The sequence below is a fragment of the Penaeus monodon genome, chromosome 12 (assembly GCF_015228065.2).
Source record: "Penaeus monodon isolate SGIC_2016 chromosome 12, NSTDA_Pmon_1, whole genome shotgun sequence".
Taxonomy (NCBI): Eukaryota; Metazoa; Arthropoda; class Malacostraca; order Decapoda; family Penaeidae; genus Penaeus; species Penaeus monodon.
Genome location: NC_051397.1, coordinates 42515913 through 42525912, shown reverse-complemented (window position 1 = coordinate 42525912; position 10000 = coordinate 42515913). Strand labels below are relative to the sequence as shown.

General features: G+C 33.5%; 1 pseudogene; it reads left to right on the top strand.

The window, feature by feature from the left end:
• The window catches only part of LOC119579463, a 2858-nt pseudogene extending 18 nt beyond the window's left edge, over nucleotides 1-2840 (top strand).
• Nucleotides 2841-10000: the final 7160 nt, after the last annotated feature.

Sequence of the window (10000 nt, the reverse complement as noted above, 5' to 3'; positions counted from 1 at the left end):
GTTTGTGTAGATACGGACACAGACAAACACTTCTGACTCTTGTGTTGTTTTCACTTCTAGTGTGTTCTGTTCAGTGTTCATAAATTTGTTCTTTTTTTTTAAACAGTTGGTGGATCCCTATATCATATTATTCCCGAGGATATTTTAATCTAAATACATTTTGGGGGAAAATCTCGAGAGAGAGAGAGAGAGAAAAAAAGAAAATCAAGAGTCTATACCTTACATTGAGAGAAATTCTCGAACTTGGAAGATTCTTGAAAAAAAAAAAAACTGAAAAAAAAGTCAAAAGGCCGTTAAGCATAAACTTGAAGAAGCCCAAGGACTTTCGTAGGACTGAGGAGATGAAAGTCTTATCCTATGCATCTTGAAGAGAGTCTCATTCACGATTCCGAACCAACGAAGATGGCAAAACTTTATAGCATACCCGTAAGAAAACGTCGTATTTCTTGATCCTTCTCTTCCTTATTCGAAATATTCTTTGACATCTCCGCCTCGCACCGCTTTTGCATATAGTATCTATTCCTTCCATTCGCTCCCTGCCTACTCTACTATTTTCCGCGGCGTTGTAATAGCCATTAATAGCGCACGTACATTTTGCAGAAAGTCGTTGGCGTCTGTGTTTTCGTAGTCTCCGCCATGGTAGCAGTGGTAGGCTTGGTTTTGATCAGGAAGATCGGTCTTTCCGAAACGCTGGTCATCGTCACAGTTACGGCAGGTGAGTAAAAAGGCATAGTACCATAGGAGAGCTTTAGTAGTGATAAGAATTCTGTATAAAAAAATGAAGTGGCCATAGCACAGGTTGTTAGCTATTGCAAGATATTAATAACAGAAAAAAAACGTAATTGCATGGATTCCACTTTGCTTCGCTCTATAAATTTTGTTATTGTTTTCATCATTATCATTTATCATTATCATGACTATTATTATTATTTTATCTATATATTTATGTATTCTTATTATCATTACTAGTTTTATCATAATCACTTTATTATCAGTATTATCAATATTATTATTACCATTTACTATTACTATTGATATTGTTACTGTTATCATTATCATTACCTTTTTTTTACCATTTTTGTCGTGTTATCAATTCATTTTATTTTTCGAAACTACAGGCTGTGTTGCCGTAACCGTGTGCCCAGTCATCGCCGTGATCTGTCTAGCGTATTCCCCTTCCACCCCCACGAGTATGGCTTCCTTCTACACACAACGACCCTCCCCCTGCTTATCGCCTTACCTGGGGACGAGAATACCAGAAACACATACCATCAGAGCAAGATAGTGAAGCTGGAACGCCATCCTCCGAAGAACACTTTGGAGAACCGAAGAACATTTGGACGACTACGACTGATCAGCTTTTTGGAGTGAACAGGATGCAGTCTCCATTGCAGGGGCCTGAAGTGCACACGTTTACGAGAGGAGGAGAAGGAGCCGCTCCAAGCACGCACTGCAGGTGTCATAGCAGGTCGTATATGCATTCATATTGCAAAGAGGAAGCTGTCTGGAAAATTGGGGTGGTTCCTAGTACACTTGACGACCTCAGAGACGACCAAGGTCTTCCTAGTTACGAAGAAGCTGTCGAAGGAATTTGAATTGTTCTGTGGTAATTCCTGGTCGAAAATAAATGCCAAACTTTATGCATTACAATAAATGCGGTACATACAGTATTATATAGATTACCAAGAGGCTGTCAAAGGAATTTGAGTTGTGTGCGGTAATTCCTTTTCGAGAAACCATATTCATGTTGACAAATATAAAAACAGGTATGAATGAGAATGAATATCTTCACAATAGAAGAGATATATCTAACCGGTTTCAATTATATCTCCGTCAGAAATACATGTATATCTGACGAAGATGTTATCGAAACCGGCTAAATACATCGTATTGTGAAGACACCTCTCTTTCTCGATAGTGTACATCAGACTTAAACCTATGCATAGCGATCAATGCGGTGTATACAGTATTCTTCTTGATACACATACGTCAGTGAGGAATTATTACATGTATCATGATATTTTTTTGGCGTAGTTATCGATGGACTTTGCGTCATACAGTGCTCTACTAATTCCTTATCATAACTGAACGCCGAAACTATACTCGTATACATTACTATCATTGTGATGTGTACAGTGACCTAATGGTTTAGTATATATGTACCTGTATCGATATCTTTTTGTGTATGTGTTTTATCATTATTATTATTATAATTATTATTATTATTATTATTATTATTATTATTATTATTATTATTATTAATAGTATTAGTATTATTTTTATTTATTTTTTTATTTATTTATTTTTTGCCGTTCTAATTGTGCTTTGAGAGAAAGTTTCATCATCAGCTCACACATTAATTTTCCGCGTATTATCCCATTTCCGTGATTACACATACTGGGAAGTCAAATGCAGTGATAACGTTATCTCAAGTGATAACATACAGATGATAACCTACTCTCTCTATGCATACTGATAACTGCGTATTTCTCACTTTTTTAAGGATGTTATTGTTATAGAATATAAGTGCTGAAATGTATACTAGTATAAGTCTTAGATATGACGATGTGTTATATTTATAACCATTTTGTTATTGAAGAAATATCATAATATATACCATTTGTATAACAGTATATTTGTGTAAAAGTGATGATGTATATAATATTTGTTTATTGTATCTATAATTATTTTGTTATTGAAAAAGAAATCATAATATATAGTATTTATGTGAAAGAAGTGACACTGTATGTCATTTTTTAAAAAAATTATCTCTGTAGTGCGTGGTTTTTGTGTTGATGTCGAATCACATTAAATTGCTTTAAAATTGTTCCGTATTCAGCTTAATGATGCTCTATTTTCTTTGTTTTTGTTTTTTGTTTTTAAGTGAAATTTTCCGGTATTCTACTTTATTACGCTCTGTTTTTTTGTTTTTGTTTTTGTGTTTTTTAATTAAAATCTCCGATTTTGTACTTTATCTTACTGTTTTTTTTTTCTTTTTTTTTTTAGGTTACTGTAAATGAAAATTTTCAGTATTCTACTTTATCATATTCTGTGTGTCTATTTACTTATTTATCATGGTCCCCCTCTCTCAATTTTATTCTCCTTATCTCCTTCTATGTCTCTCACACACACGTGCACAAACACTCGCCCATAAATACGTAAAATATATATAGGATTTAAACATTATTTCCGATAACTAAGAAAATTAACTTAAAAAAATACATAGCAAGATGTGAAAAAAAAATTAAGTCAGACAGAAGATAGTAAAGAAGATATTAAACTCAAGGAAGTAAAGATGAAACTAGGCAGAAAGAGGAAGAAGAAGAAGAAAAAAAGAAAGGAAGGAAGCAGGTGATAAATTAAAATAAAGACGGAAAGAAAAACAAACAAGAGAGAAGAAACCAAACAGAAATAATCAAACACGAAACTATACAGTAAACTAGACACAAGGCATAAAGAATAAACTAGACACAAGGGATAAACAATAAACCAGACACAAGAAACAAACAATAAACAAGGCGCAAGGGAAAGGAGAAACGAAACACGAGCGAAACGTCGACATTCAGATAAGATTTAATTCAAGATAAGATGCTCATTACTAAAATTCACGAAACAAGAGGATTTCTGAAGCCCTTGTGATGAGCGATATTCCTAAAGAACAAGAAAATAACAATAACAAGAATAACAATAACAAGATAACAATAACAAGATAAGAATAACAAAACAACAATAACAAGAATAACAAGAACAAAAATAAGAATAACAATATAACAATAACAAGAATAACAATAACAAGATAACAAGAATAATATTTTACTAAAGAGAGTCGGTGCTAATCCTCACGAAATGAAAGAAAATCTGAAGTTATTCTGAAGTCATTCTTTTGAGCTCGATATGTCCTCCACATGAAAGGAAAATAGTGAAACAGAGGAAGACGAAGATAACAAGGAGACAAAGAGAAGGGACGAAGGAGGAACTGCGGAGGAAGGTAACAAAGTGAAGATACAGAAACGAGGATATATATAGAAAGAGAAAGAGTGGAAGAGAAATAGAGAATAAAAATGGAGGAAGACATAAAACAAAGAAAGAAGGAAAAGGGAGAGATGGAGAAGACGGGGGAATGATGGAGTGATGAAATAAATGATGCAGAGGGAGGTGCGGGCGAGGGAAGACAATATATTTAGGATGATATAAATGTAAGGGGAAAGGAAGAGTGCGAGAGAGAGAGAGAGAGAGAGAGAGCGAGAGAGAGAGAGAGAGAGAGAGAAGAGAGGAGAGAGAGAGAGAGAGAGAGAGAGAGAGGAGAGAAGAGAGAGAGAGAGAGAGAACAGAGAGAAGAGACGAGGGAGAGGAGAGAGAAGAGGAGAGAAGAAAGAGAGTAGATAGATAGAAGATAGAAGATAGATAGAGAGAAAGAGAATGAGAGAGAGAGAGAGAGAGAGAGAGAGAGAGAGACAGACAGGCAGACAGAGAGACAGAGAAACAGATAGACAGACAGAAAATTTAGTTACAATACAATAATCAAGAATATAACATTAACGTGAATATCAATTTTCTAGATTACAAGCTAGCAAAACACAAATTTCAGTACGGCAATATTTTAGTGTGATAACATTATAAACAGCAAATCATAATATGGATTATTCATTAATTATTGCTATCATTTCGAGTGACTATATGTTAATGATGCTTTTCCTTAGTATCATTATCATAATTACATTATCACTAGATCGATTATTGCCAGTGAAGGAAATTATAACATTCGTAATGATATTCTTCACAGTTATAATAATAATAATAATAATAATAATAATAATTATAATTATAATAATGATAAAAATAATGATGATGACAATAATAATGATAATAATAATAATGATGATAGTAATGATAATGATAATAATAATAATAATAATGAATAGATAATGAATAATAATAATAATAATAATAATATATGATAATATAAATAATAATAACAATAATTATATAAATGATAATAATCATAATTACATATATAGTATATTATCAATAGGCATGTAATAATAAACAACAATAATAGATATTAAAATTGTATAACAGGATGATATATAAAAATGAATAACAATAAAATAATGATATAATAAAATAATATTATGATAATAATAATAATAATAATAATGATATCAAAAACAAAATAATAATAATAATAATAATAATAAAAATAAAATAATAATAATAATAATAATAATAATAATAATAATGATAATGATAATAATAACGATGATATTGATGACGATTGTAAAGATAAAGTTGATAATGATAGCAATGATAATAATAATGATAACGAAAATTATAGCAGCAGTTATAGAAGTAGTACTAGTAGTAATAATAATAGAATCATCATGATGAAAAGGCATCTAATATCATTATTTTTGTTTTCATCATTACTACTATTACTATCTTTTTTATCGATACAGTTATCTTCATCATCATCATCATTATCACAAAAATCATCAGTTGTGTTATGAGTTGTAGCCTGTTGTATGTATCCATACGTTATTATCTCTATTTATCGACTTATTTGTAACACCTTGTGTTTATTTACCATCTGTTTACTTATCTTAGAAATTTGTTCATTTATCTTTCTAAATAATTTTGTTTGTTAATTACAGCATTTGTGAGTTTATCTATGTTTTATTACATTGTAACACACACACACACACACACACACACACACACAACACACACACACACACACACACACACACACACACACAATATATATATTATATATATATATATATATAATATATATATATATATATATATATATATATATATATACTATATAATATATATATATATATATAATATAAAATATACATAATACATATATATAATTATATAATATATATATATATATATATATATATATATATATATAATCAATTAATTAATTAATTAATTAATCAATCAATTAATTTTTTTAATCAATCAAATTAATTAATTTATTTTATTATTATCATTATTATTATTTTTTTAAATTATTTATATTGTATTTATATTATTATGATCCTAAAGATTTCATGCTCAATCACCGTACCCAACTGACGTAAAGACGGCCACTGGAGAGACACAAAGAAGAAACAGAAGAAACGAAACGACGAGAAGACGAGATAATATATGAGGAGAAGAATAAGAAGAAGGAGCGAGAGATAGTTAGAGAGAGAGAGAGAGAGAGAGAGAGAGAGAGAGAGAGAGAGAGAGAGAGAGAGAGAGAGAGAGATAAATAGATAGAGAGAAATATATATATATATAATATATATAATATATAATTAGAGAGAGAGAGAGAGAGAGAGAGAGAGAGAGAGAGAGAGAGAGAGAATGAGAGAGAGAGAGAAGCACAAAAATATAAAGAGAAAGGGAAAGACACCAGGTGTATTTTACAAAGACATCGGCGAACAATAAAAATAGATGACCTCCTCGGAGCCAGAAAGAAAACAAAAAACACACAGTCCTTACAAAGAGAAAGAAAGAAATGAGAGAGAGAAAGAAACTCATATTCCCAGCCTCGCTCTCTCTGCCTGTGTCCTGATTAAACCGTAAACTAAAGCATTTCGCTAGGCTGCACTTTTAATCAACCGCAAAATCCTGTTGAAAATTTAAATCATTTATTATTAGTGCCTCCACTAGTCTCAAATTAGCCGCTATAGAAACGAACCGCCGACTGAAATGTGTATTGGAAATTAATCGGCCTGATAGTTGCATCAGCAGTCAAGCAGTTGAGACAAGTACATTCACTATTGCAACAGTCGCTTCATAGAAAACGGAGGAGGCTTCCGATATCAGAACCTCATCTCGATTTCATTTCGTAATCAGCTTGTTCATTATACCTATCATGTTTTCCTTTTTCTTATTTATGGGATGTCTATGTTTAATTGTGCGGTGATGTACAGAGGCTAAGATCGGTTGAAAATATGTGGCACTTGATTTCGAAGGTATTAGATTCCCCGAATTTTGTCTAAAGGGGCATTTTGATGTTGAGAGGAAAAACGGCAGAGGCTCAAGCACCCTAAGCTTCCTTGAGTACGTACCTGCACTGGTTTGGGTTAAAATAAGAAAGACACACACACACACACACACACACACACACACACACAGAAGTAGATAGATAAAGAGAGAGCGAGAGAGAGAAAGAGAGATAGATAGATAGATAGATAGATAGATAGATAGATAGATAGAAAGAGAGAGAGAGAGAGATGAACACACACACACACACACACACACACAGAGGTAGACAGATAAACAGACAGACTGACAGACAGGGTGAGTTTGAATTCAAAATAACGTAAATAACCGTCTAGCGCGTAGCACAGTTCCACCGACTCTCTTCCCCCCGACCCTGCCTTCCAACAGCCATGGAAAATAACAAAAGGTGTGGGTCAGAGGCACACAAAACTTTAGTTACTTTACCTCCCTAACTTTGCTCGACCAAAAGTTTATAACCTCACGCCCTCCCTATAACTTGATGGACTTCAAAATGCAGTTTCAGGATGCACCCCCCCCCTCTACAAGCCTTTGATAACACGACACTCTAATAAATCTTCCCTAAGTGATTTTCTTTTCCTAAGTGATTGGTAAGTACTTCCAAAGTTTGGGTTTGTGCTTGTTAAAAAGGTTTAACGACTGTTGTCAGGTCTTCCCCCTCCCTTCCCCTCCCTCTTTCATGCTTCAACTAGTAGCGGCAGAGAAAGGGCTCTTCATGAAAGGATCAGTCAATTTTCACGATTCCAGTATTTCAAGATTATACAGATATACACTCCCTCCTCTCTCTTCCCCTCTCCTCTCTCTCTCTCTCTCTCTCTCTCTCTCTCTCTCTCTCTCTCTCTCTCTCTCTCTCTCTCTCTCTCTCTCTCTCTCTCACTCACTCATTCACTCACTCTCTCTCCCCTAAAGCACATGTCACACAGAGACATAAACCCACGTATGTGCCCACACGAAATATCATAATGCATTCGCGTATAACTTTTTCCACGATTTTCTCTCCTTGAATTATTATAATTTGAATTTCGAAAGTCGGCCAATTCTTCCCTAGGGCCTGGTTCATCATGCCTATCATTCAACGAGCGAAAAAATATGTTCCATTCCACACGAGTTAATAACACATCTCATTAACAAGCACTGGTTGGCATTCTCTCTCCATCATCGTGCAAATGACGAAAATAAAGGTTTATGGATTTTAGTTATTGCGGTGTGGGTTCTGAAGCCAGGCACGATTTAAAGATAGATATTTCTACATGATTGCAGAAAGGTTGATATGGGAGTTACTGATAGCTTAGTGGAAAGAATATTTCTCTCTCTCTCACACACGCACACACACACACACACACACTCACACACACACACACACACACACACACACACACAACACACACACACACACACACACACTCACTCACAAACACACACAGTAATGTCGGAAGGGAGGCGGCACAAAGAATCACATAAGGTATACGAGAGGTATCCGTTTGTTGAACTAAAACATAGAGATAGATTAGCTTAGGATCACTGCTGAAATGTGTCACAGTGTACTCGTCCGAAGTGAGATCAGCACTATTAGTTTACATGTTTGAATAAAAGATAATGGCGGTTGTAATCCAGCATGTTGGAGGGACTTCATTAAAGATACTTTAGGATTATGGTAAATATAAAACACAGATATAGTTCACTCAGCGCTTTGCCATTGCAGAGTTCCAGTGATAAATGCGGTGATTGTGATAACATTGTGTAGAATGTACTGTAACACCGGTGGAATAATGGTATGAACTACAGACGTAGAAAACTGACATAGTGTGCAGTCTCTTGCACTTTCAGGGTCACCATCCAGTGCAGTCGAAGCTCACCATCCGGCGTGCCCATTTTCGACTCTTGCGTCCGAAACACACGCCCCTCACTATTGGCCTTGGTTTCGGATACAAGTTTCGAAACTAGCGGTTCACTCTTTGCCAAGGCAGAGTGATGAAGTTAGAAATATGGGGGGGGTGGGGGAGAAGGGAGGTCTGTTCCTGAAGTTCAAGTTGGCCGAAAATACAAAGGGGACGAACTCGAATAGGAAACCAGAGGGAAAAAGAATGAAGGAAGGGAAGAGAATTGATTATAGACACTGGTTTATTATAAGTGAATGTAACATGAAAGGTTTCTGGTGAACTCGAGAACCAGATAGTTTGGCAGGGTGGAGTGGCTGAAGTACAGAGGGTGTGTAAAAGAATATGTTGACAGCGTAAATAATTGGACTGCAAGGAAAGACAAAATTCACGATAGCATAAAAGCCAAGTCTAGCGTAGTCTCTTTTGCTCTGAAAGTATTTTTTAGAATACTTCTGAAAGTGAATATTTCATGCTTAGGTTGGTTGTTTTAATGAATATGCGACCATACAATCCGTTTCTAACTTATCGGAAATATAGCTCTACTGTCAGAAATAACGGTGTACATAAATATTAAAAGTGGAAGGATAAAAAATATATATATACACATAGGATATCCATATTAAAATAATACATCTATATGCATGTATGTACATATATATCCAAATATATATATATATATATATATATATATATATATATATATATATATATATATATGTATATATCTGGATATATATAAACATATGTATATATAATCATATAGACACACATATATATATGTATACATTCATATAAACATATACTTACATATATGTATATGTATATATATGTATATATATACATATATACACACATCTGTGTGTGTGTGCGTGTTTGTACTTATGTATGCATTTATGTAAGAATGTAAGTGTGCAAACACACACACACACACACACACACACACACACACACACACACACACACACACACACACACACACATATATATATATATATATATATATATATATATATATACATATATATATGTATATATGTATATATATATATATATATATATATATATATATATATATATATATATATATATATATA